Raw genomic sequence first — 26277 nt, forward strand, 5'->3', positions numbered from 1 at the left:
GATGATTAATTAAGATAGAATTAAAAAGAGTGAAATATGGGGAGAAGTTAATATAGAAGACTTAGAATGGTAAATAAAATAAGTAATGATATGTAATATGAGCATGAATACAGTGGAAGTCCATGAAGAAAGAGATACTTGGGTCCAAGTTACTTTCCAAAAAGATTTTTTTAATGTTTTGTGTGTTGTGTATATATGGTTTTTTTTTTTTTTTTTTTTTTTGGGAGAATTAATGAAACCTTGCAGAAATATAGAATGAGAGTAATGGTAACTAAGTCAGAAAGAAATAGATGAAATAATAATAATAAAATGGAATAAGAGTAAAGAGAAATAAAGAGAAAATGGATAAGAGGTTTTTGTATGTTTATATGGAAATGGTTTAAAACAGAATTATAGTTCATCTGACTTGTTAAATTTATAATGGAAAAAGGTTTAAATATGTAATGGATAATGATGACTTGTGTGTTTTGAAAATTAATAAAACTTGTTTTTTTAAAAAAAAAGAAGCAGCAAAGGAACTTTTGCTGAGATTGGCAGTCGAAAATGCAAACGCTGACTGCAAGCATACCTTACAGCCTTTGGTGGCTAGAGGTGAGGTTACTCTGGCTGATCTGTTAAAGGCATGTGCAGTGGTGGGTTCTCAGGCTTACAACATGGAGACTTTGGCTATGGCATTACAAAAAGGGATGAAACCTATGGGGAACTGTTTTAATTGTGGGAAGCCTGGCCATTTTAAAGCCCAATGCTGAGCCCCTGGGGGAGGAATGGTGTTTAACAAAAACAAAAATAAGGACGTCTGCCCGAAGTCGGTCTGTCCGAAATGCAAAAAAGGGTTTCATTGGGCAAATCAATGTCGCTCTGATCAGAACCAAAATTCGGGAAACTAAATTTGGGGCGTGCAGCTAGCCCCGCTCCCAAGGCTGTCACAAAGGCATCGCCTGCAACTACCGGGAGTGCAGGTTTGTGTTTAAAAATGTTGCACTCGATTGATGTGACTTTTCCTAATCAAGTGTACATTGAGGACACTCATTTACATGGGCCACTACCAGAAAAAACAGTGGGATTGGTACTTCCCAGGTCTTCTGCATCAAAAAAAGGGTTCTTTGTTATTCCAGGGGTTATTGATCAAGATTATAAAGGGGTTATTAAGGTACAATTGTACACTGATACTCCTGCATCATTAATGGCCGGTGACTCTATTGCCCAGTTATTATTACTTCCATACATTCCTATGAATCCTTTAATTGGGATCCCACGAACTGGCGGTTTTGGGTCCACTGAAATGGCCAGTTCTCCAGTTGCTGCAGAATTGCTAGCACTGACAAAAAAGTTGACTACAGACCAACCAAAAATGACAATTGAAATTCAGGGAAAATCATTTTCTGGCCTTATAGATTCCGGAGCAGATGTCTCTGTGATACGCCAAAAGGAATGGCCAAATGAATGGGCGCTTGAGGACTCTCCGGCTGTTCGTGGAGTGGGTGGTATGCAGTTTGCAAGAAGTAGTGTACATTGGTTGACGGCATTGCATAGAGCAACTGGTGAGACCGCAAGGATTCAACCTCTTGTGTTGCCCCTGCACATAAACTTGTGGGGTAGAGATTTGCTGTCACAGTTCCACACAAAAATTGTTATTGGATAATGGAAAAGTTACAACTGTTAACCTCTCAGCCAGTTTGGATTGACCAATGGCCACTTCCACAGGAAAAGCTTATAGCTTTACATCAATTGGTAGCTGAGCAGCTACAATTAGGCCACATTGAGCCAACTTCTAGTCCGTATAACACTCCGGTGTTTGTTATCAAAAAGAAAAATGGAAAATGGAGATTTTTACATGATTTAAGAGCTGTCAATGCCATCCTTCAACCAATGGGAGCGTTACAATGTGGCTTGCCTAACCCGAACCTGATCCCGCGCAATTGGGATCAAGTTGTAGTAGATTTGCGGGATTGCTTCTTTTCTATCCCTTTGCATGCAGGTGACAAGCAATTATTTGCCTTTACCGTATCTGAGTTGAATAACAATGCACCTACCTTTCGTTACCAATGGAAGGTTTTGCCACAAGGAATGCTAAATAGTCCAACAATGTGCCAGTCATATGTTCGAATGGCTCTGGTTCCATTCAGAGCCTCCCATCCTGGGTGGAAGGTTTACCATTACATGGATGATATTTTAATTGCAGCTCCCGGCCCACCGGGAACGGTTAAGGCAGCGTTACCTTGCCTTAAAGAGGTATTATTGCAATTTGGACTGCCTACTTACGGCATAAGGTCCTTGCAACCTATGCTCATCCGGTCATTCCGGAAATCAAAATTGAGGAAAAGATTTCTCTAGTAAAATTACAACAAATACTAGGAACAATTAACTGGGTTAGACCCTACCTGGGGTTAACTACAGCGGTACTCCAGCCCTTGTTCTTGGCCCTAAAGGGCTCCGCAAGGCCGGATTCTGCTATAACCTTATCAGCAGAACAAAGGGAGGTACTGGCACACGTAAATGCGGCTTTAACACAGCGTTGGGTTAATCGATGCATTCCCGATACCCCATTTGCTTTGGCAATTTTACAAACTCCAGCCTTGCCTACGGCAGCTTTATTTCAATTACATGAGGCGCAGGTTTATATCATTGAATGGTTGCATTTGCAGAATACTCCCAGAAAAACAGTTTCTACTATGGCTATGCTTTATAGTGAGTTAATCATCAAAGGCCGGAATCGCAGTATGCATTTATATGGCATAGATCTAGTTCAGTTATTTTTACCTATCTCCCTCACTTTGTGGGAAACTTGGTATAGTCAATCCATTGAATTGCAGATTGCTCTTGAAAATTGGCCAGGGAAGATTTCTTTTTTTTTTTTTTAAACAAGTTTTATTAATTTCAAAAACAAACAAATCATCACCAACCATTACATATTTGAACCTTTTTCCATTATAAATTTTACAAGTCAGATAAAACCTTATCTTATACAATACAAATCTATTTTAAACCATTTCTAAATGAGCATAAAAACATCTCTTGTCCTCTATTTCTTTCTGACTTGATTATCGTCATTCTCTTTCTGTGTTTCTAAAAGGTTTCACCAATACTTCTCAAAAACATAAACAGACACAAACAAACATATAAAAAATATTTTAGTAAAGTAACTTGGCCCCCGGTACCTCTCTTTATATGGGCTTTAATTATATTCATGCTCATCTTAGAAATCATTACCTATTTTGTTTACCATTCTGTATCTTCTATATATACTTCTCCACACATTTCACTCTTCATACTTGTATCTTATTCAATCCATCTTAATTTAAATAATTATATTTGTATCTTTTGCCCATCCTTTATTATCCCTCTATCTCATTCCTTATAATAAAAATAAAAAAAAGAATTTCTCCTGAAATCTCTAATCAGAGTATGATGCCTTTCTATCCTCTCCCTAAATATTAGATTAACATTTAAAATGACACCTAATATCCAATCTGATTCTGCTTGGTACATTCTATCTATTAATTTTTACTTTTAATAACAATAAAAACAGAGTAATAAATCGGAAATGTTTAAATACATAGTATCCTCCTAAATACGTAGTTAAATAATAAATCTAAATAATAAATCTTATAGCATTCTCATTGCCTTTCCCTTCAATATTTTATTACATTTTAAAAATCAATCATTATTAAGCATTTCAACATTTTAATTTCTTATTAACTCTTAAGCCATTCTAATTTTCTATTTCTAATACAAATATTACAATACCGTCTTATGTACCTTGCAAAATCTTTTTTAAAGAAAATTTATGCTTTACCCTTTATCCCTGAAAAAGATTCCTCTTTTCCCATCCAATTTTAAAACTTTGTGGCTTTTCTCCGCCTTTCCCCTTTCTTTCTTCCCCCACCAGATCTTCCTACCCCCCTTCTTCTAACCTCTGTCTTGCTGGCATCCTTCTCTGTTGCATTCCCTTTTTCTCTTGTTTGCTATCATTGTATTTATTTTGCATCATATTTTTCTCTTTCTTAAATGTTTTTTAAATCTTAAGTCCTTCATTTTCCTCGCTTTCTTCCTTCCTTCTTCCTTAGATAAATTTTGGGATTCATTAAAGATGGTGTCTTCGTCTTCTTCTTGCTGTTGTTCCATCTGTCGCATTGTCTGTTCATAGTTAACCAGCGCCATTTCTAAAAATAGAAAAGCTTTTTCCATACCATCTTTACAGGCTGCTTTTATTTGCTCATATTCATCCCTCAGTTCCTCAAGGGAGAAAGCCATTATAAATCTTTTCTTGTCTTTTTTCCCTCTTTCTTCTTACTCCAACCAAAATATTCCAAAAGAAAAGTAAAACAATCCTAAAGTCCACAATCCTCAATCAATCCAAGCCAAGCCAAAATTTCCACTTTCTCTTCCAGGGGTAGTATCAGACAAAGGAAAAAAGAAAATCCAAATCTGTGTTTTAAAGCCTTATTAAAATTTTATTTCTGTCTCCAAATCCTTAAGGCATCTCCTCCAACAAAATCCAACCAGATAAATATATTTTTTGTCCTCTCCCTTCCGACTTATCCCATAAAGCTAGTTTTACCTGAAAAAAAAACAGGTTTCTCAATATCCGTTTGTTAATTCCGTCGGGAGGGAGAGTAAACTTTCCTTTCAGCACCTCAGAATTGCCGCTTACTTTCTCTTGTGGAAAGAATCATCCAAAAAGCCATCACTTCCAGGAATTAAATTAAATATATCTCAGAGTCCTGGATCAACCAAGAAGACTTTCACTTTTAAAAACTTTCTCCTCTTCCTCCTGCACATACTTGCCCAGCTGCCGGCTTCTTTGTGGCGGCCATTACGGACCGCCGCTACACCGTCTTGGTAAAGGAGGTTCTGCTGGCCAGGGAGGGGTCTGCAACACCCCCAAACCCTTCTCCGGATCCCCTACCTTCAGCTGCCCTGCAGGGCAGCCTTGCCCGCACCCTTTCGGATCGGAGCCCCAAAAGCGGCTAGCGTGGCAGGGGATCGCGCAGCAGCTTCGCGAATCCCTACCACTCGCAAAGCCGACAAACCGGAAAATCCGGCCAGGGAAGATTTCTTGCCATACCCCCAGTGACCCCCGTTTCCAGTTGCTTCAAAACGTATCTGTAAATTTTAATTCAGTTATTGCTAAGCAGCCAGTTGAGGGCATGACCATTTATGCGGACGGTGGTAAGACCTACGGTGCTTGTGCATGGAGACAGGAAGGGTTATGGAAAACAAAGATTACCCCTCCTCAGCAATCAGCACAAAGGGCTGAATTAGTTGCTGCTATTTTGGCCTTACAGGAATTTGCGCAAGAACCGCTAAATCTAATTGTGGATTCTCTTTACGTTTATCAATTGATACTTAACATTGAATTTGCTTATCTTTCCCCATCTGTTGATGCTAATCTTATGAGTTTGTTTTTAGCCCTGCAAAGCTGTCTTCATTCTCGCACACATTCTTTGCATGTCGCACATATTCGCAGCCACCAGCCACTTCCCGGGGAGCTGCAGGAAGGGAATGACGTGGCCGACGCGGCCGCCTCGGCCATGTCCTGTCTCTCGCTTTCCCCTGTTACTCCGTGGGACTCACATAGCTATTTTCATCAAAATGCCAAAGCTCTTTGTAAACAATTCAGGCTCACTGCTGCAGAAGCAGCAGCTATTATCCAGCAATGTCCTAGTTGCAGTGCCCAATCCAGTGCTCTTCCTCAAGGAGTAAATCCTCGGGGGACATCTGCTTGTCAGCTATGGCAGATGGATGTCACACAACACCCTCCTTTCAAACCATGGTACCATCTGCATGTCACCGTTGATAGCTATTCAGGATTTATTATGGCAACACCTCAACGAGGAGAGGCTACAAAACATGTAATCAACCATTGTCTCTGTACCTTCACACATGTGGGGCCACCAATAGAGATAAAAACCGATAATGGCCCTGCTTACATCAGCACCGCCTTTGCGGAATTTTGTCATCGATGGTCAATTATACATAAATTTGGCATTCCCTATAACTCCACTGGTCAGGCCATTGTGGAACGAACTAATCAGACACTCAAACAAGCACTCCTTCATATAAAAACAAAAACGGGGGAAGTGGATGGATATGGTTTGCCTTACATACAAAACATTCTTAATATTACCTTATATACTTTAAATTTTCTAAACATGACAGGATCTCCCGCTGCTATGGCAGCCAGTAGGCATTGCTTCCTCCCCTTCTGCAGGTACGCCAAGACCAAAAGTTCGGTAGGAGACTGCCAGATCCAACATGGAGAGGACCTGTCCCGCTAATAACTTGGGGCCGAGGATACGCTGCCGTTGAAGATGAGGGGACAGTTGTTTGGGTTCCTGCTCGCTGTGTGCGTCCTTATCATCAGCCAAAGGGGAAAGGGGGGGATTTGGGGAATGGAAAAGAAACACGTTGATCCAGGACATGGGGAAGCTAGCAAACCTTCATAACAAAACTGATTGTTGGGTATGTATGCACATGCCAACTCACAAAACATCAGGGCTTCCAATGGTTGCAGTACCTCTGGCAAGGCGACTGGTATAAGGGACAATGCTATGGTTGTTCGGGACGTGGTCTAGCAGTTGGACTACAAGTAACATAAATACCTTACACCTTGGAAGCCGGATCCAAGAGGTGGCAGGTATCTGCTGGACCCACAATGAGATGGTAGAGAATATGACTTACTTGAAACATATCTGTTTTGTAACAAAACAATTGTTATTGGCAATGGAAGTCGGGTTTATCCGGATGACATGAAAACTAAAAAATCTCACTTACTTTGTACATAACATTTCTCGATTTGCTATCACATCTTTGATCAATGAAAATGGGTGTCCATATATTCCTGCCACATGCTGTCCCACCACGGAAGAAAACCAGCTGCCTAAATGTGCAAATGGGAATAATGCACCATCGTCCACTTATTTGGCTATGTTAATGGAGTCCTTTGCAAAACTAATCTATGCTGAGCCAAATAAGGTTGGTCATCTCCTGGGAGCAAATTTATGATTGCTGTGTGGCGGATGGCCTATGATCGCATGCCATCATGATGGAAAGGGGTCTGCACTTTTGGGAAAGTAATCCCATCTCATTTCATTCAAAAATCTTTGGGGACTGCTCATATCCGCAATGCGCGTTCTGCAACGGAAGTAAACTCTGTTTTAACCCATGACTACTGGACACAAATATCAAGGAGAGTTATACCCCTTTAGAGTCATGATGAACTATAGAGATTTACATCGTTTAAACAATTGGACAGTTACTATGTTTAATGACACCATTAAAATGCTAAGGCTGCTTGAAGAAGAGCAAGGAAAAATTCGTGACTTTGTCCTATAAACCAGATATGGTGGATACTATTCTGGCTGCGCAGGAGGAGTTTGCGCTGTGGTTCATACACATTGTTGCATGTATATCTCTGATTATTCTCCAAACATTACAGCTACTATACAGCATATGGAACAAACCTTGAAGGAGAATCCATTACAATCGGAAGGTGAGGGACTGGACGTGTGGTCTGCACTTTGGTCCTGGTTGCCAAATGGTTCATGGATTCGTCACTTAATTGTTGGAGTGATATTGCTTATTATATTTTCTCTCTGTGCATGCTGTTGTATCCAATGTCTCCTGGACTTTTAGGAATGTGTCGAGTGAAGCCTCGGAAGGAGAACTGCTGTTGCAGATGGCGAAAAGCTACCGAGGCATCCGCGATTATCAAAAAACTAAAACAGGGGAGATGTGGGAATAAAACTTTGACTTGGATATTGGGTAATGATTAATCTAATACTTTGTACATACATGCTTATTTAAAGGTCACTGAGATAGTGCAAGGAAATTAAAAACAAACTACTAGAAACAATCAAGCAGCTCAGACAACTGTAAACAAGTCTGTACTATATCTAATTATTGTAATCCACAATGTGATTATGCTTGCTATGTACTAAAATCTCAATAAAAGGGAGCACTGGAATTTGCTCTGGGCTCTCATCCCGAGAACACTAGTTTGTGTCTCATTTTTCCATGAGAGACCACCACAGTGGTATTCAGTTGTTTTGCAATATTTAAAACAATTGGACAATTTAGTGGAATTTTGGGCTCTGTTCCTAGAGGCTAAAACTAAAGGTATAAGGCTGAAAAGTGCACTTTATTTCTCCTCTTCAGCAATTATATTTTTTTCCTTCTTCCAGAACAGAGTCCATTCTTAATTTGCCTTGTGGGATGCTAATATAACTATAAGGTAAAGGTAAAGGTTCCCCTCGCATATACGTGCTAGTCATTTCTGGCTCTAGGGGCGGTGCTCATTTCCACTATAAAGCCAAAGAGCCAGCGTTAACTATTTTGGTTGTTGTAAGAGAAAAGAAAAGAAAAGATTTATAATGGCTCCTTCTATTGAGGAACTGAGAAGGGACTATGAGCAAGCAAAAAAAAAATGGTAAAGCTGGTTTGAAAGAAGCCTGCCTTTTTTTGGAAATGGCGCCATTAACTATCAACAAACATTGCAACAGATGAAGACAGCAGAAGAAGAAGAAGGAGAGGAAGCCATCTTTAATAAATCTCAGAACTCGACCAAGAGGGAAGGAAGAGGAAAGGAAGAGAAATAAAGGACTTAAGATTTAAAAAAACATTTAAGAAAGGGAAAAATAAGGTGCAAAATCAATATAATGATGGTAAACAAAAGGGAAGAGGAATACGATAGAGAAGGGAAGCCAGTAAGGCAGAGGCTAGAAGAAGGGGGTAGAAAGGTTTGTTGGGAGAAGAAAGAAAGGGAAAAGGTGGAGAAAAGCTACAAAGTTTTGAAATTAAATGGGAAAAAAGGAATCTTTTTAGGGATAAAGGATAAGTATAATTTCTGCAAAGAGATTTTGCAAGGTACATAAGATGATATTGTAGTATTGTATTAGAAATAGAAAACTTAAATGGCTTAAGAGTTGATAAGAGATTAAAATGTTGAAATGTTAATAATGATTGGTTTTAAAATTTAATAATATGAGGGAGATTTAGAATATTGAGCTTTAATTAAAGAGTTTAACAAGATTATGGTATTGATGTTATTATAAAAATTTTATTATAGTATTTGTTTTTAATATTTAGATTTATTGTTTAACTATGTATTTAATTATTCCGGATGTATTATTCAGTTAGAATGTACCAAGCAAAATGGATTGGGTATTGGGTGTTATTTTAAAGATTAACTTGATTAATTTAGTGGGGAGATAGAAAGGCATCATACTCTGATTAGTGATTTCAGGAGAAATTTCTTTTTTTTTTTTATAAGGAATGAGACAAAGGTACAATAAAGAATGGACAAAAGATACAGATATAATGACTCAAATTAAGATGATTAATTAAGATAGAATTAAAAGAGTGAAATATGGGAGAGAAGTTAATATAGAAGACTTAGAATGGTAAATAAAATAAGTAATGATATGTAATATGAGCATGAATACAGTGGAAGTCCATGAAGAAAGAGATACTTGGGTCCAAGTTACTTTCCAAAAAGATTTTTTTAATGTTTTGTGTGTTGTGTATATATGGTGTTTTTTTGGGGGGAGAATTAATGAAACCTTGCAGAAATATAGAATGAGAGTAATGGTAACTAAGTCAGAAAGAAATAGATGAAATAATAATAATAAAATGGAATAAGAGTAAAGAGAAATAAAGAGAAAATGGATAAGAGGTTTTTGTATGTTTATATGGAAATGGTTTAAAACAGAATTATAGTTCATCTGACTTGTTAAATTTATAATGGAAAAAGGTTTAAATATGTAATGGATAATGATGACTTGTGTGTTTTGAAAATTAATAAAACTTGTTTTTTTTAAAAAAGAAGCAGCAAAGGAACTTTTGCTGAGATTGGCAGTCGAAAATGCAAACGCTGACTGCAAGCATACCTTACAGCCTTTGGTGGCTAGAGGTGAGGTTACTCTGGCTGATCTGTTAAAGGCATGTGCAGTGGTGGGTTCTCAGGCTTACAACATGGAGACTTTGGCTATGGCATTACAAAAAGGGATGAAACCTATGGGGAACTGTTTTAATTGTGGGAAGCCTGGCCATTTTTAAAGCCCAATGCTGAGCCCCTGGGGGAGGAATGGTGTTTAACAAAACAAAATAAGGACGTCTGCCCGAAGCTCGGTCTGTCCGAAATGCAAAAAAAGGGTTTCTATTGGGCAAATCAATGTCGCTCTGATCAGAACCAAAATTGAAACTAAATTTGGGGCGTGCAGCTAGCCCCGCTCCCAAGGCTGTCACAAAGGCATCGCCTGCAACTACCGGGAGTGCAGGTTTGTGTTTAAAAATGTTGCACTCGATTGATGTGACTTTTCCTAATCAAGTGTACATTGAGGACACTCATTTACATGGGCCACTACCAGAAAAAACAGTGGGATTGGTACTTCCCAGGTCTTCTGCATCAAAAAAGGGTTCTTTGTTATTCCAGGGGTTATTGATCAAGATTATAAAGGGGTTATTAAGGTACAATTGTACACTGATACTCCTGCATCATTAATGGCCGGTGACTCTATTGCCCAGTTATTATTACTTCCATACATTCCTATGAATCCTTTAATTGGGATCCCACTTAACTGGCGGTTTTTGGGTCCACTGAAATGGCCAGTTCTCCAGTTGCTGCAGAATTGCTAGCACTGACAAAAAGTTGACTACAGACCAACCAAAAATGACAATTGAAATTCAGGGAAAATCATTTTCTGGCCTTATAGATTCGGAGCAGATGTCTCTGTGATACGCCAAAAGGAATGGCCAAATGAATGGGCGCTTGAGGACTCTCCGGCTGTTCGTGGAGTGGGTGGTATGCAGTTTGCAAGAAGTAGTGTACATTGGTTGACGGCATTGCATAGAGCAACTGGTGAGACCGCAAGGATTCAACCTCTTGTGTTGCCCCTGCACATAAACTTGTGGGTAGAGATTTGCTGTCACAGTTCCACACAAAAATTGTTATTGGATAATGGAAAAGTTACAACTGTTAACCTCTCAGCCAGTTTGGATTGACCAATGGCCACTTCCACAGGAAAAGCTTATAGCTTTACATCAATTGGTAGCTGAGCAGCTACAATTAGGCCACATTGAGCCAACTTCTAGTCCGTATAACACTCCGGTGTTTGTTATCAAAAAGAAAAATGGAAAATGGAGATTTTTACATGATTTAAGAGCTGTCAATGCCATCCTTCAACCAATGGGAGCGTTATAATGTGGCTTGCTCTGTTTGACCCGAACCTGATCCCGCGCATTGGGATCAAGTTGTAGTAGATTTGCGGGATTGCTTCTTTTCTATCCCTTTGCATGCAGGTGACAAGCAATTATTTGCCTTTTACCGTATCTGAGTTGAATAACAATGCACCTACCTTTCGTTACCAATGGAAGGTTTTGCCACAAGGAATGCTAAATAGTCCAACAATGTGCCAGTCATATGTTCGAATGGCTCTGGTTCCATTCAGAGCCTCCCATCCTGGGTGGAAGGTTTACCATTACATGGATGATATTTTAATTGCAGCTCCCGGCCCACGGGAACGGTTAAGGCAGCGTTACCTTGCCTTAAAGAGGTATTATTGCAATTTGACTGCCTACTTACGGCATAAGGTCCTTGCAACCTATGCTCATCCGGGTCATTCGGAAATCAAAATTGAGGAAAAGATTTCTCTAGTAAAATTACAACAAATACTAGGAACAATTAACTGGGTTAGACCCTACCTGGGGTTAACTACAGCGTACTCCAGCCCTTGTTCTTGGCCTAAAGGGCTCCGCAAGGCCGGATTCTGCTATAACCTTATCAGCAGAACAAAGGGAGGTACTGGCACACGTAAATGCGGCTTTAACACAGCGTTGGGTTAATCGATGCATTCCCGATACCCCATTTGCTTTGGCAATTTTACAAACTCCAGCCTTGCCTACGGCAGCTTTATTTCAATTACATGAGGCGCAGGTTTATATCATTGAATGGTTGCATTTGCAGAATACTCCCAGAAAAACAGTTTCTACTATGGCTATGCTTTATAGTGAGTTAATCATCAAAGGCCGAATCGCAGTATGCATTTATATGGCATAGATCTAGTTCAGTTATTTTTACCTATCTCCCTCACTTTGTGGGAAACTTGGTATAGTCAATCCATTGAATTGCAGATTGCTCTTGAAAATTGGCCAGGAAGATTTCTTTTTTTTTTTTTTTTAAACAAGTTTTATTAATTTCAAAAACAAACAAATCATCACCAACCATTACATATTTGAACCTTTTTCCATTATAAATTTTACAAGTCAGATAAAACCTTATCTTATACAATACAAATCTATTTTAAACCATTTCTAAATGAGCATAAAAACATCTCTTGTCCTCTATTTCTTTCTGACTTGATTATCGTCATTCTCTTTCTGTGTTTCTAAAAGGTTTCACCAATACTTCTCAAAAACATAAACAGACACAAACAAACATATAAAAATATTTTAGTAAAGTAACTTGGCCCCCGGTACCTCTCTTTATATGGGCTTTAATTATATTCATGCTCATCTTAGAAATCATTACCTATTTTGTTTACCATTCTGTATCTTCTATATATACTTCTCACATTTCACTCTTCATACTTGTATCTTATTCAATCCATCTTAATTTAAATCATTATATTTGTATCTTTTGCCCATCCTTTATTATCCCTCTATCTCATTCCTTATAATAAAAAAAAAAAAAAAAAGAATTTCTCCTGAAATCTCTAATCAGAGTATGATGCCTTTCTATCCTCTCCCTAAATATTAGATTAACATTTAAAATGACACCTAATATCCAATCTGATTCTGCTTGGTACATTCTATCTATTAATTTTTACTTTTAATAACAATAAAAACAGAGTAATAAATCGGAAATGTTTAAATACATAGTATCCTCCTAAATACGTAGTTAAATAATAAATCTAAATAATAAATCTTATAGCATTCTCATTGCCTTCCCTTCAATATTTTATTACATTTTAAAAATCAATCATTATTAAGCATTTCAACATTTTAATTTCTTATTAACTCTTAAGCCATTCTAATTTTCTATTTCTAATACAAATATTACAATACCGTCTTATGTACCTTGCAAAATCTTTTTAAAGAAAATTTATGCTTTACCCTTTATCCCTGAAAAAGATTCCTCTTTTCCCATCCAATTTTAAAACTTTGTGGCTTTTCTCCGCCTTTCCCCTTTCTTTCTTCCCCCACCAGATCTTCCTACCCCCCCTTCTTCTAACCTCTGTCTTGCTGGCATCCCTTCTCTGTTGCATTCCCTTTTTCTCTTGTTTGCTATCATTGTATTTATTTTGCATCATATTTTTCTCTTTCTTAAATGTTTTTTTAAATCTTAAGTCCTTCATTTTCCTCGCTTTCTTCCTTCCTTCTTCCTTAGATAAATTTTGGGATTCATTAAAGATGGTGTCTTCGCCTTCTTCTTGCTGTTGTTCCATCTGTCGCATTGTCTGTTCATAGTTAACCAGCGCCATTTCTAAAAATAGAAAAGCTTTTTCCATACCATCTTTACAGGCTGCTTTTATTTGCTCATATTCATCCCTCAGTTCCTCAAGGGAGAAAGCCATTATAAATCTTTTCTTGTCTTTTTTCCCTCTTTCTTCTTACTCCAACCAAAATATTCCAAAAGAAAAGTAAAACAATCCTAAAGTCCACAATCCTCAATCAATCCAAGCCAAGCCAAAATTTCCACTTTCTCTTCCAGGGGTAGTATCAGACAAAGGAAAAAGAAAATCCAAATCTGTGTTTTAAAGCCTTATTAAAATTTTATTTCTGTCTCCAAATCCTTAAGGCATCTCCTCCAACAAAATCCAACCAGATAAATATATTTTTTGTCCTCTCCCTTCCGACTTATCCCATAAAGCTAGTTTTACCTGAAAAAAACAGGTTTCTCAATATCCGTTTGTTAATTCCGTCGGGAGGGAGAGTAAACTTTCCTTTCAGCACCTCAGAATTGCCGCTTACTTTCTCTTGTGGAAAGAATCATCCAAAAGCCATCACTTCCAGGAATTAAATTAAATATATCTCAGAGTCCTGGATCAACCAAGAAGACTTTCACTTTTAAAAACTTTCTCCTCTTCCTCCTGCACATACTTGCCCAGCTGCCGGCTTCTTTGTGGCGGCCATTACGGACCGCCGCTACACCGTCTTGGTAAAAGGAGGTTCTGCTGGCCAGGAGGGGTCTGCAACACCCCCAAACCCTTCTCCGGATCCCCTACCTTCAGCTGCCCCTGCAGGCAGCCTTGCTCCGCACCCTTTCGGATCGGAGCCCCAGGCGCGGTTGCAGCTAGCGTGGCAGGGATCGCGCAGCTTCGCGAATCCCTACCACTCGCAAAGCCGACAAACCGGAAAATCCGGCCAGGGAAGATTTCTTGCCATACCCCCAGTGACCCCCGTTTCCAGTTGCTTCAAAACGTATCTGTAAATTTTAATTCAGTTATTGCTAAGCAGCCAGTTGAGGGCATGACCATTTATGCGACGGTGGTAAGACCTACGGTGCTTGTGCATGGAGACAGGAAGGGTTATGGAAAACAAAGATTACCCCTCCTCAGCAATCAGCACAAAGGGCTGAATTAGTTGCTGCTATTTTGGCCTTACAGGAATTTGCGCAAGAACCGCTAAATCTAATTGTGGATTCTCTTTACGTTTATCAATTGATACTTAACATTGAATTTGCTTATCTTTCCCCATCTGTTGATGCTAATCTTATGAGTTTGTTTTTAGCCCTGCAAAGCTGTCTTCATTCTCGCACACATTCTTTGCATGTCGCACATATTCGCAGCCACCAGCCACTTCCCGGGAGCTGCAGGAAGGGGGAATGACGTGGCGACGCGGCCGCCCTGGCCATGTCCTGTCTCTCGCTTTCCTGTTACTCCGTGGGACTCACATAGCTATTTTCATCAAAATGCCAAAGCTCTTTGTAAACACCAGGCTCACTGCTGCAGAAGCAGCAGCTATTATCCAGCAATGTCCTAGTTGCAGTGCCCAATCCAGTGCTCTTCCTCAAGGAGTAAATCCTCGGGGGACATCTGCTTGTCAGCTATGGCAGATGGATGTCACACAATACCCTCCTTTCAAACCATGGTACCATCTGCATGTCACCGTTGATACCTATTCAGGATTTATTATGGCAACACCTCAACGAGGAGAGGCTACAAAACATGTAATCAACCATTGTCTCCGTACCTTCACACATGTGGGGCCACCAATAGAGATAAAAACCGATAATGGCCCTGCTTATATCAGCACCGTCTTTGCGGAATTTTGTCATCGATGGTCAATTATACATAAATTTGGCATTCCCTATAACTCCACTGGTCAGGCCATTGTGGAACGAGCTAATCAGACACTCAAACAAGCACTCCTTCATATAAAAACAAAAACGGGGGAAGTGGATGGATATGGTTTGCCTTACATACAAAACATTCTTAATATTACCTTATATACTTTAAATTTTCTAAACATGACAGGATCTCCCGCTGCTATGGCAGCCAGTAGGCATTTTGCTTCCTCCCCTTCTGCAGGTACGCCAAGACCAAAAGTTCGGTATAGGAGACTGCCAGATCCAACATGGAGAGGACCTGTCCCGCTAATAACTTGGGGCCGAGGATACGCTGCCGTTGAAGATGAGGGGACAGTTGTTTGGGTTCCTGCTCGCTGTGTGCGTCCTTATCATCAGCCAAAGGGGCAAGGGGGGATTTGGGGGAATGGAAAAGAAACACGTTGATCCAGGACATGGGGAAGCTAGCAAACCTTCATAACAAAACTGATTGTTGGGTATGTATGCACATGCCAACTCACAAAACATCAGGGCTTCCAATGGTTGCAGTACCTCTGGCCGAAGGCGACTGGTATAAGGGACAATGCTATGGTTGTTCGGGGACGTGGTCTAGCAGTTGGACTACAAGTAACATAAATACCTTACACCTTGGAAGCCGGATCCAAGAGGTGGCAGGTATCTGCTGGACCCACAATGAGATGGTAGAGAATATGACTTACTTGGAAACATATCTGTTTTGTAACAAAACAATTGTTATTGGCAATGGAAGTCGGGTTTATCCGGATGACATGAAAACTAAAAAATCTCACTTACTTTGTACATAACATTTCTCGATTTGCTATCACATCTTTGATCAATGAAAATGGGTGTCCATATATTCCTGCCACATGCTGTCCCACCACGGAAGAAAACCAGCTGCCTAAATGTGCAAATGGGAATAATGCACCATCGTCCACTTATTTGGCTATGTTAATGGAGTCCTTTGCAAAACTAATCTATGCTGAGCCAAATAAGGTTGGTCATCTCCTGGGAGCAAATTTATGATTGCTGTGTGGCCGGATGGCCTATGATCGCATGCCATCATGATGGAAAGGGGTCTGCACTTTTGGGAAAGTAATCCCATCTCATTTCATTCAAAAATCTTTGGGGACTGCTCATATCCGCAATGCGCGTTCTGCAACGGAAGTAAACTCTGTTTTAACCCATGACTACTGGACACAAATATCAAGGAGAGTTATACCCCCTTTAGGAGTCATGATGAACTATAGAGATTTACATCGTTTAAACAATTGGACAGTTACTATGTTTAATGACACCATTAAAATGCTAAGGCTGCTTGAAGAAGAGCAAGGAAAAATTCGTGACTTTGTCCTATAAACCAGATATGCGGTGGATACTATTCTGGCTGCGCAAGGAGGAGTTTGCGCTGTGGTTCATACACATTGTTGCATGTATATCTCTGATTATTCTCCAAACATTACAGCTACTATACAGCATATGGAACAAACCTTGAAGGAGAATCCATTACAATCGGAAGGTGAGGGACTGGACGTGTGGTCTGCACTTTGGTCCTGGTTGCCAAATGGTTCATGGATTCGTCACTTAATTGTTGGAGTGATATTGCTTATTATATTTTCTCTCTGTGCATGCTGTTGTATCCAATGTCTCCCTGGACTTTTAGGAATGTGTCGAGTGAAGCCTCCGGAAGGAGAACTGCTGTTGCAGATGGCGAAAAGCTACCGAGGCATCCGCGATTATCAAAAAACTAAAACAGGGGAGATGTGGGAATAAAACTTTGACTTGGGTATTGGGTAATGATTAATCTAATACTTTGTACATACATGCTTATTTAAAGGTCACTGAGATAGTGCAAGGAAATTAAAAACAAACACTAGAAACAATCAAGCAGCTCAGACAACTGTAAACAAGTCTGTACTATATCTAATTATTGTAATCCACAATGTGATTATGCTTGCTATGTACTAAAATCTCAATAAAAGGGAGCACTGGAATTTGCTCTGGGCTCTCATCCCGAGAACACTAGTTTGTGTCTCATTTTTCCATGAGAGACCACCACAGTGGTATTCAGTTGTTTTGCAATATTTAAAACAATTGGACAATTTAGTGGAATTTTGGGCTCTGTTCCTAGAGGCTAAAACTAAAGGTATAAGGCTGAAAAGTGCACTTTATTTCTCCTCTTCAGCAATTATATTTTTTCCTTCTTCCAGAACAGAGTCCATTCTTAATTTGCCTTGTGGGATGCTAATATAACTATAAGGTAAAGGTAAAGGTTCCCCTCGCATATACGTGCTAGTCATTTCTGGCTCTAGGGGGCGGTGCTCATTTCCACTATAAAGCCAAAGAGCCAGCGTTAACTGAAGACGTCTCTGTGGTCATGTGGCCAGCATGACTAAACATCGAAGGCACACAGAACGCTGTTACCTACCCACCAAAGTGGTCCCTATTTTTTCTACTTGCATTTTTTACATGCTTTCAAACTGCTAGGTTGGCAGAAGCTGGACAAGTAACGGGATCTCACTCCATTACGCGGCGCTAGGGATTTGAACTGCCGAACTGCCAACCTTTCTGATCGACAAGCTCAGGTTCTTAGCTATATTTCAGATCAAATTAATAGACATAATTTCCCCCCCCCCCCCTTTTGTTCTTTACAAATGGAGAATACATCTGATGTTGTAAAAGTCATTTCTGCAAAACTGGATCTTTGGACCTGACCAGGTGCTTGTTAAGCCTGGATTCCCCAACGGGTGTTAAGGAAAACAAACTAAACAGAATGTACAGCGAAGTCAGATAGGAAGACAGGTAAATGTATGAGATAAGTTTTCTAGTTAACACGCAGTAAAAATACAGATACGCTTGTGCTATCAAAAATTATAATTTATTCCATTTAAGAATTATAGCATAGTCATTATAAACAGTCCATTAGTCAAATACCAAATTCAGTCAAGTCTTGTCGAGGATACTCTAATTGCAAAGTCCGTGTCGAATAGCCAGTGTCAGTACACATATAATAAATCTGTCCAAAACTTATCTTCTCTCAGTTGAGAAATATCTTCAAAGTAATCCAACACTTCTTCTCCTCCCCGATCCAGCAAGAATGCAGTCTTCAATAAGCCAGCCAGTAAGAGCCAGAGAGTGCCTTGCTGCTAATATAGTACTTTTACAGCTGCACCCTTAATTACATTCCTTTAGCTTAAAGTCACATACACTTTATCTGACAAACCATGATTCATCATTTTATTATCTTTACCCAAAACAGTTAGGGTAAAACAATGTTATTTATTTATTTTTTAAATTTATTTATTTTATTTTGTCAAGTGATTATAAGATAACAGGTATAAGTATAAACATAGTTATGAATACATGAAATGGGTACATATAAGAAAAATAAGAAGAAACAATAGGACAGGGACGGTAGTCACATTGGTGCGCTTATGCACGCCCCCTACAGACCTCTTAGGAAGAGGATCTTATGCAGCTGGATTTGCCAATGCCATTGCACACACTAGTAATAATTTCCGCCTGCGCTTTTGTGGAAAAAAATGTCATCAACTACTACTTTTGTGACGTGGCACCACTTGTGAAGATGACCTGTGATGACATACGGATCTATGATCTCATTGTATCTTCTCTGATGGGTTGCAGTCTGCTGGCAACCACAGCTGTCATCCTGAGATCCTATATTGCTATTAGGGCTGCCATAATCCTCATCTGTTCAGCCGCAGGGAGACGCAAAGCCTTCTTCACTTGTTCAGCTCACCTGGTCTCAGTCAGTCTCTTTTATGGCTCCATTCTCATCATGTACTCCAGATCGAACTCTCAACACACTCCAAATTCAGACAAGGCAAATGCGTTGTTCTATACGGGAGTCAACCCTCTGGTCAACCCTTTCATTTATAGCAGGGGTGTCCAACCTTTCACCTTCCCTGGGCCACATTAGAAGATGAAAATTTGGTTTGGGCTGCACATAAGTAAATTAAATAATAAATTAAATAATTAAATTAAATTAAATTAAATTAAATTAATTAAATTAAATTAAATTAAATTAAATTAAATTAAATTAAATTAAATTAAATTAAATTAAATTAAATTAAATTAAATTAAATTAAAAATTAAATTAATAAAAAAATAAAAAATAATTATTTATTATTTATTATTAATTATTTATTAAAAATTATTTATTTTTATTTTATAATTTTTCGGCCAAATTTTGTGGGTGGGGGGAGGGAGGGGAAAAAAGCTCGCCTGCCTCGCGCCTACCTCTCCTCCTGCAAATTATTTATTTTTTATTAATTTTTCGGTCAAATTTTGCGGGGTGGGGGGGAGGGGGGGAAGAAAGCTCGCCCGCCTCACGCCTACCTCTCCTCCTGCAAATGCAGCAGCGGTGGTGACGGCAGTGGGGGCAGAAGCAGCAGTGGCGGCGGCGGGGGCAGAAGCAGCAGCGGTGGCGGTGGCGGCGGCAACAGCAGGAGGTGGCGGGGCGGGACTTTTGGGCTGCGGCTGCCCACCTTTTCTGTTGCTTGCCTCACCCCGCCTCGCGCCTGCCTCTCCTCCTCCTCCTCGCTGGATCTTTCATGAAGGTTGGGGTGGGCGTTGGGCCACATTACGAGGCGACCTGGGCCGCATGCTGCCCGTGGGCCGCGAGTTGGACAAGCCTGATTTATAGCTTGCACAAAAAAGATATGAAGGCAGCCTTCAAGAAAGTCTGGGGGAGATTCACATCATCCACATGAATGCCACTGGTATTTCTTTTTTACCAGATTGGATTACCAAAATAAAACTTGTTGAAGAGAATCAGGAGATCAAAGAGATTATTTCAGTGATTAATCACCATCTTCATTCTGCAAAATCTCCTCACTTCTCTCTATGGGCAATGGTTTCTCATCTAGCCAAGATGGATATTGTAAAAACATGTGTTTTAAAGATGCATGATTACATCTTCAGCGAAATACGTATGTGTAGAGAGAAGGAGAGAAAAAGAGAGAATGAAAAAAGAAATATAAATTTTCACTTTTTCTAACATTTCCACCAAAGCTATCTTTATTCCACATCTCATCTTTTACCTATTAATAAATAGATAACAAATAATAAAGCCACATCATTCAATCATAATCAGCAAAAGTCCATTAATAGTTACCAGAAATAAGAATATAATACATTTAACCTTGAACAAATAAATCAATTTCATATTCTTTCCTTTCATTTATACAGTAGTCTATCATTTTCTTTAAAAATGCAATAAAAAATCCTTTCTTTCCATATCTGATCTCATATCTTTTTTTCTTCCGTTCATATTTTTCTTCTTTTCCTGTTTCCCTGTTACTAAAACCTGTTTAAATAAACAAATAATCATAAAAAATAAAGGGCTGGTTACTACCAATAATCAGATTTTTTCTGGATAAGGCCCCAAGCCAAATGATGTTTACAGCTGAATTTCTAAGTACTCTCAAGGAAGAAGTTGATTGTTTACCTGAAGAACTCTGCTAGCACAGGGGACAGTGGTTTTTTTTTGTTTTTTTTTTCTTACACAAGAAAAAACTCCCTTGGGAGCATTAGGAAAAAATATTTTAGCATGTTAATAATATTCCCATATCAGATTGTCAAGAGGACAGATTTATTGCTGCTTTTGTAGGGAACTGCTTCTGTAGGGAACTGCTTCTGTAGGGAACTGCTTCTGTAGGGAACTGAAGCTGCCTAATCTCAGGAAGGTTATTTTACTTGGGAAAAAATAAGATTCCCATATAGGCTGATCTACAGTATTTGTTCAAAGGGTCTTAGCAGGAAAATATACTTGGCTTCATTCAGGTAAGTTTGGCATCATGAGGCATCGTTTAGAGAGATGTTCCCTAAGCTTCTACCATTCTAGGAGCTAGGTCTATGCTAGTCCTCCCATGGCCCCTCTTCTCACAGCTGATTGTGAAGACTGTCAGAGGCAGGCTCACATGGGTCCATTCCTTCCCTTCTTTGAATAGAAGAAGTTCCAAGGTGTTCAGAAGTGGTTCATCTTTCCAACTTCTGATTCCCTCCAGAAGCAGGTTCATGCATGGTGGAAGCTGACTTCACAACCATCATCTTTGGGGACAATCAAATAAATTTTGTAATAAATGTAGTTCTCTATAATTCCTGCAGAGAGTGATCCCTGACAGTGAAACTCCTGCATTCTGGAAAGCTAGAGGGTTGTATGACAAGCAGAAACTTCAAAGAAGATACAAGAAATGTTGAAAGGCTCCTATTTCCTTGAGAAGGATTTGAAGGGTCCAGAAATATGGGATTTTCAACAAAGAAGTGCCTCCTTGTATTAGATAATATGGACATCAAAGTCTGTTATAGATTAGAGGGAAGGATTTGGGCTTGAGGTAGTTCATCCTGATTAAAGAGTTTAATCAAATAAGCTGTAAAAATAAGTGGACTCTCCATAGAGTGGGAATGCTATGAAGAAGAATCATATAAACTGTAAAAATTGAACACTGAACAAAGTAGTTAATTTCAGCAAAAATGGATGATGTATCATTCTATTGTACTACTAATGTAATATTATAATGCTAGTATTGTGGTAGAAAAGACAGTTGATGTTTGTTAATTCTGTATTTCCCAATAAGTTGCCTTCTATATGTTCAAATTCCAGCTTCCACAATTACCAAACAGCCCAAGTCATTATTCTTTGCTGTTTTGAAATAATTCTGATTTTTTTGGAATTGCCCTCCTGTTCATTTGTTGAAGGTAGGAAATTTTCTCAAACTAATCTTGCATCTTTGTTAACAGGTATTCTCTTTCAAAGCTCTTGTACACACACATTATTCATAATGGATTCAGTATGGAGCCAACACCTACAGAGGCATATAATATTATAAACTAAGCCCCTGCATGGACCCTTATCCTTCCTTTAACAAAAAGGCACAACTCCTTGGAATTCTGAAACATCAGCCAGGATGTCAAAACAATTGGCAGAAATGTTAGCAACAAAAAAAAACATGGAAATCCCAATTTTATTGCAGATAAAAGGACAGCCAATATGAAGCTATAGTAAAAATATATTCACCTGTGCTACTTTTAAGTTGGTTGTAAAGAATTTAACTCAACAGATAAAATGAAGTAAGAATTCCTAGTTAGTACAATAGTAAATGCAGATTCATTTATGCAGATCGTGACACTATCGGAATGCATCTTTAGACATGAATTGCTGGCAAAAATATTTTTAGGAAGATAAGCCTCTCTTTTTAAAAAATATATCTTTTCCTTGTCAATTCTAGGGCAATGGTCTGGTGCAGAGGTGATATTCAGGAGGTTCTGACCATTTTTGGAGAACCGGTAGTAGAAATTTTGAGTAGTTCGGAGAACCGGCAAACACCACCTCTGACTGGAGATTTTACAGTATCCTTCCCCTGCCACGCCCACCAAGCCACGCCCACAGAACCAGTAGTAAAAAAAAGTGAATTCCACATCTGGTCTGGTGGTCAGTTGTCACCATGCATGGTGTTCAGTTGTTTTTGCCACATTTAAAACAATTGGGCCAATTTGGAAGCATTTTTGCTCTTCTTCCAAAGGCTAAAGTTATAAGGCAGTGGCCGGGCACCCCCCCAGCCGTCTCGTTCCACAGAGATGCTTTCGGAGGCTTTTTCCTTTCTTCTCTCCTTTCCCCCTGTTCCCCCCCCCCCTGCGGTTAAGCGTGCGACTGAAACGTGGATGCTTAAAGCACCCCTCTCCCCCCCCCCCCCCCCTCCTTCTTTCTGGGCCCCAACCCCAGCCGTCTCCGTTCCACTCAGAGATGCTTTCGGAGGCTTGGGGCAGGGGGGTAATCACGCTTAAAGCATGCATGCTGCTTTAAAACCTGACTGCCACTTTAAGCGTGAGTACCCCCTGCCTCAAGCCTCCGAAAGCATCTCCGAGTGAAACGGAGACGGCTGGGGTGGGGAATGCTCAAAGCCCCGTTGCAGTTGCACGCCACCCCCTCCTCCCCCTTTCTTCCTTTTCCCGCCACCCGCTGCTGACTGGAGCTGTTCGTCCCAGACCAGGTGTGTGTGTGCGTTTGGGGGGGAGAGGAGGCAGAGAGAGAAAGGAGAGAAAGAGAGGAAAAGGGGGGAGAGAGAAAGAGGGGGGAGAGAGAGGGAAAGAGAGAATCCCCCCAGAACCGAAGAAAGGGCTGAAGGTAGGTGGAGGGAGAGGGGCGCAAGGACCATATCCTCTCCAGAGGGAGTCTCGAAGGGAGACTTAGAGCCGGGCGAGACGGCAACGAGGCAGAGATGGCGAAACCTCGGCTTCCCCCCCCCCCCCCCCCCCCCCCCCCCCCCCCCCCCCCCCCCCCCCCCCCCCCCCCCCCCCCCCCCCCCCCCCTGTGCCGGCAAGACTTCCCCCCCCCCCCCCCCCCCCCCCCCCCCCCCCCCACCTGGGCACCAGGGAAGAACCCGGGGCTAGCGGGTGTCAGGGAGTTGCGGGGAGGCTCCAAGCAGAGGCGGAGGAGGCTGGAGGGAGGGAGCGAGGGGCAGCCAGGGAGTCCAGGTCTCTCAGACCTTCAAGCTTTGGCTGCACCCGGCGGGAGTGATGGGGAGGGGAAAAGAGGCTTTTCTCTGAACGAACGGATCGGTTGCTTTTTTGTAAGGAGAGAGTTGGGAGGTCGAATTCGTTAGGTAAATAGAGCAGGAAGAACTTCATAAATTGCGTGGCTGTTTTGCAAAGGGAGGTGAAACGCAAGCGAGTGCCAAAGTACACAAAAACCGGGCGCGGGGCAAGCGGCTGCTCCTTTGAGGAGCGTTTCCCCGTGCATGTGCAAACCCCTCCCCCCCCCAACCACAGCCACCAGTCACGAGAGGAGGAGGACGAGAAAGGTCGCCCAGAGGGACACTTCCACCGCGCGCGCACACACGTGGGGGGTGGGGGGGAGAGAGGTGGCAATGTGTCCTGGAAATGAGGCGGCAGTGGGAAATTTGCTTGGGCAGCTCCGGAGGCAGCGAGAGGAAATCACACGTTCCCCCAATCGGATCCAGCAGCGGAAGAGAATGTTCCCTCTCCCTATCTCCCCCTCTCTCTGTGTGTGTGAGACAGAGACAGAGACACAGAGAGAGGAAGAGAGAGAGGGAAAGAGGGGGGAGAGGGGGAAAGAGAGAGGGGGAGAGAGGGAAAGAGAAAAAAGAGAGGGAAAAGGGAATCCCACCCCTGAGTGGCTGCTCTCCCCCAAGAAGGAAGGAATAATGGGGTCATATAGAAAGTCAGCACACAGGCATCCGATCCTGGTTGCATTAGGAACCTTTTGTTTACAATATCTGTAAATCTGGAAATTTCCCTTCTGTGCTACAAATTCATTTTTGTTAAGAGCATGGGATGTTTGAGTTTACATTTCTGAAATGTTTTTTGTGTTCATTCAGGGAAGTTGTTAACTTTGATTTGTCAGTCTTGGGTTGCCTGATTATTACCTTCAGGTGAATTCTTGAGGTTAAATAGAGTCTAAGTAAATAATAAAGTTTCTCCATTCACAGTTCCTAATGTCTGTTTTTTGAAGAAAGGATCATTTCTAAAGATGTTATTATTCTTGTAGAGTTTGTTTTGTTTGTGTAAGTTCTCTGCAACAATGCCACATATAGAGACACAATTAAGAGAAATATCTGGCTATGAGTGTCAGGGGATTAAAAGTATTGAGCCTGAGGCTTCTGATTTGCCTGCAATCTTGGATTGGGGTTTGAAGGCTGTAAAGTCTCCTGTCCCTTTTACATCTACATAACTGCAACTGTTGTTATTGGTTCTGATCTGGTTCAATAGCTTGTGATCCAATGTAAGAAGGATGTTGAGGAACAAAGAGTGAAAGGGTGCAGAAGTATTCATCCTTCAGAATTGAAGGTTGGGCTCCTGGGGAGAAGGAGCATCTTTGGGACTGAAACTCATGTAACTGTAGATACAATAAGAAGCACCAGTTGGGTCTAGGAAGGAGTCACCAATCTGAAACGTTAAAGGCTGCATGATTCTGCAGCCCTTAGTAGGGTGCTTTCTTCTTTCTTTCCTTCTTTCCTTCTTTCTTTCCTTCCTTCCTTCCCTCCCTCCCTCCCTCCCTCCTGCTATTGCCTTTCTTCTGGGCTGTTCTTATTCTATGATACTGAGAACTGGGGTTGCTCTGAGCATCCTCTTGTTTCTAAGCTGCCTCGTTTGTTTCTGTTGATTGCATGTATTTTTTTTTTTTTTTTTTGAAGACCCTGCACAAAGATTAAAAAGCACAGTCCCTGCCCTATTCTCTGAGAGGCAGAGTACAATAAAACAGGGCCAAACTGGGAGAATCCCACCCCGGTGTGTGTGTATGTGTTTCAGGTGGGCTTCCTAGCTTTAGAAGGAGAGAGGGAAGGAGGAAGGGACAGAAAGAGAGAGAGAGAAAGAGGGAGGGGAGGGGAGAGAGAAAGAGAGGGGGATACAGATAGAGAGAAAGAGGGAAGGAGGGGAGAGAAAGAAAGAGAGAGAAGAAAGATACAAGAAAGAAAAGAAAGAGAAAAGGGAAAGAAAGAAAAAGGCAGAGAAAGGAAGTGAAAGAAAGAAAGGGGAATGGAAGGAAGGGGTAGAAAGAAAGGGAAAGAAAGAAAGAAAGAAAGAAAGAAAGAAAGAAAGAAAGAAAGAAAGAAAGAAAGAAAGAAAGAAAGAAAGAAAGAAAGAAGAGAAATGTGATATGGATGGATAGATAAATAGGGAGGGAGGGAGGGAGAAAAAAGGAGAGGAAGGAAGGACATAAACCCTGGCTTCAGAAGACTTTGAAGCAGCACAGCAATCTAGGGCCGGCTTGCAAGGGATCTCGGAAGTCATCTAGTCCAACCCCCTGCTCCAGCAGGAGATCCTTACAGAATCAAAGAATAGTAGGGTTAGAAGGGTATGTGTGTGTGTGTATGTGTATGTGTATGTGTGTGGCTGTCAAAACACCAAAAACAGGCCAAGTTGCTCTGTGGAAGTCAGTCGTAAATTAGAACACTTGCTAAGCAACTGGCCACTAAGTGAGGACCTGGCCA

At 40.7% G+C, this 26277-nt stretch overlaps 1 long non-coding RNA gene and 1 pseudogene across 1 annotated transcript; both read left to right on the forward strand.

The window, feature by feature from the left end:
- The first annotated feature begins 518 nt into the window (after positions 1 to 518).
- Positions 519 to 17324, forward strand: LOC148133250 (uncharacterized). The gene is made up of 2 exons (XR_015746610.1): positions 519 to 769; positions 15505 to 17324. It is a non-coding gene; the product is annotated as an uncharacterized LOC148133250 (long non-coding RNA).
- A 24-nt stretch (positions 17325 to 17348) lies between these two features.
- On the forward strand, positions 17349 to 20037 carry LOC148133251 (olfactory receptor 9G4-like; annotated as a pseudogene).
- The last annotated feature ends 6240 nt before the right edge of the window (positions 20038 to 26277 follow it).

The sequence above is a fragment of the Notechis scutatus genome, chromosome 1, assembly GCF_049901735.1.
Source record: "Notechis scutatus isolate UNSWTSFEM ecotype Mainland chromosome 1, rNotScu1.2, whole genome shotgun sequence".
Taxonomy (NCBI): Eukaryota; Metazoa; Chordata; class Lepidosauria; order Squamata; family Elapidae; genus Notechis; species Notechis scutatus.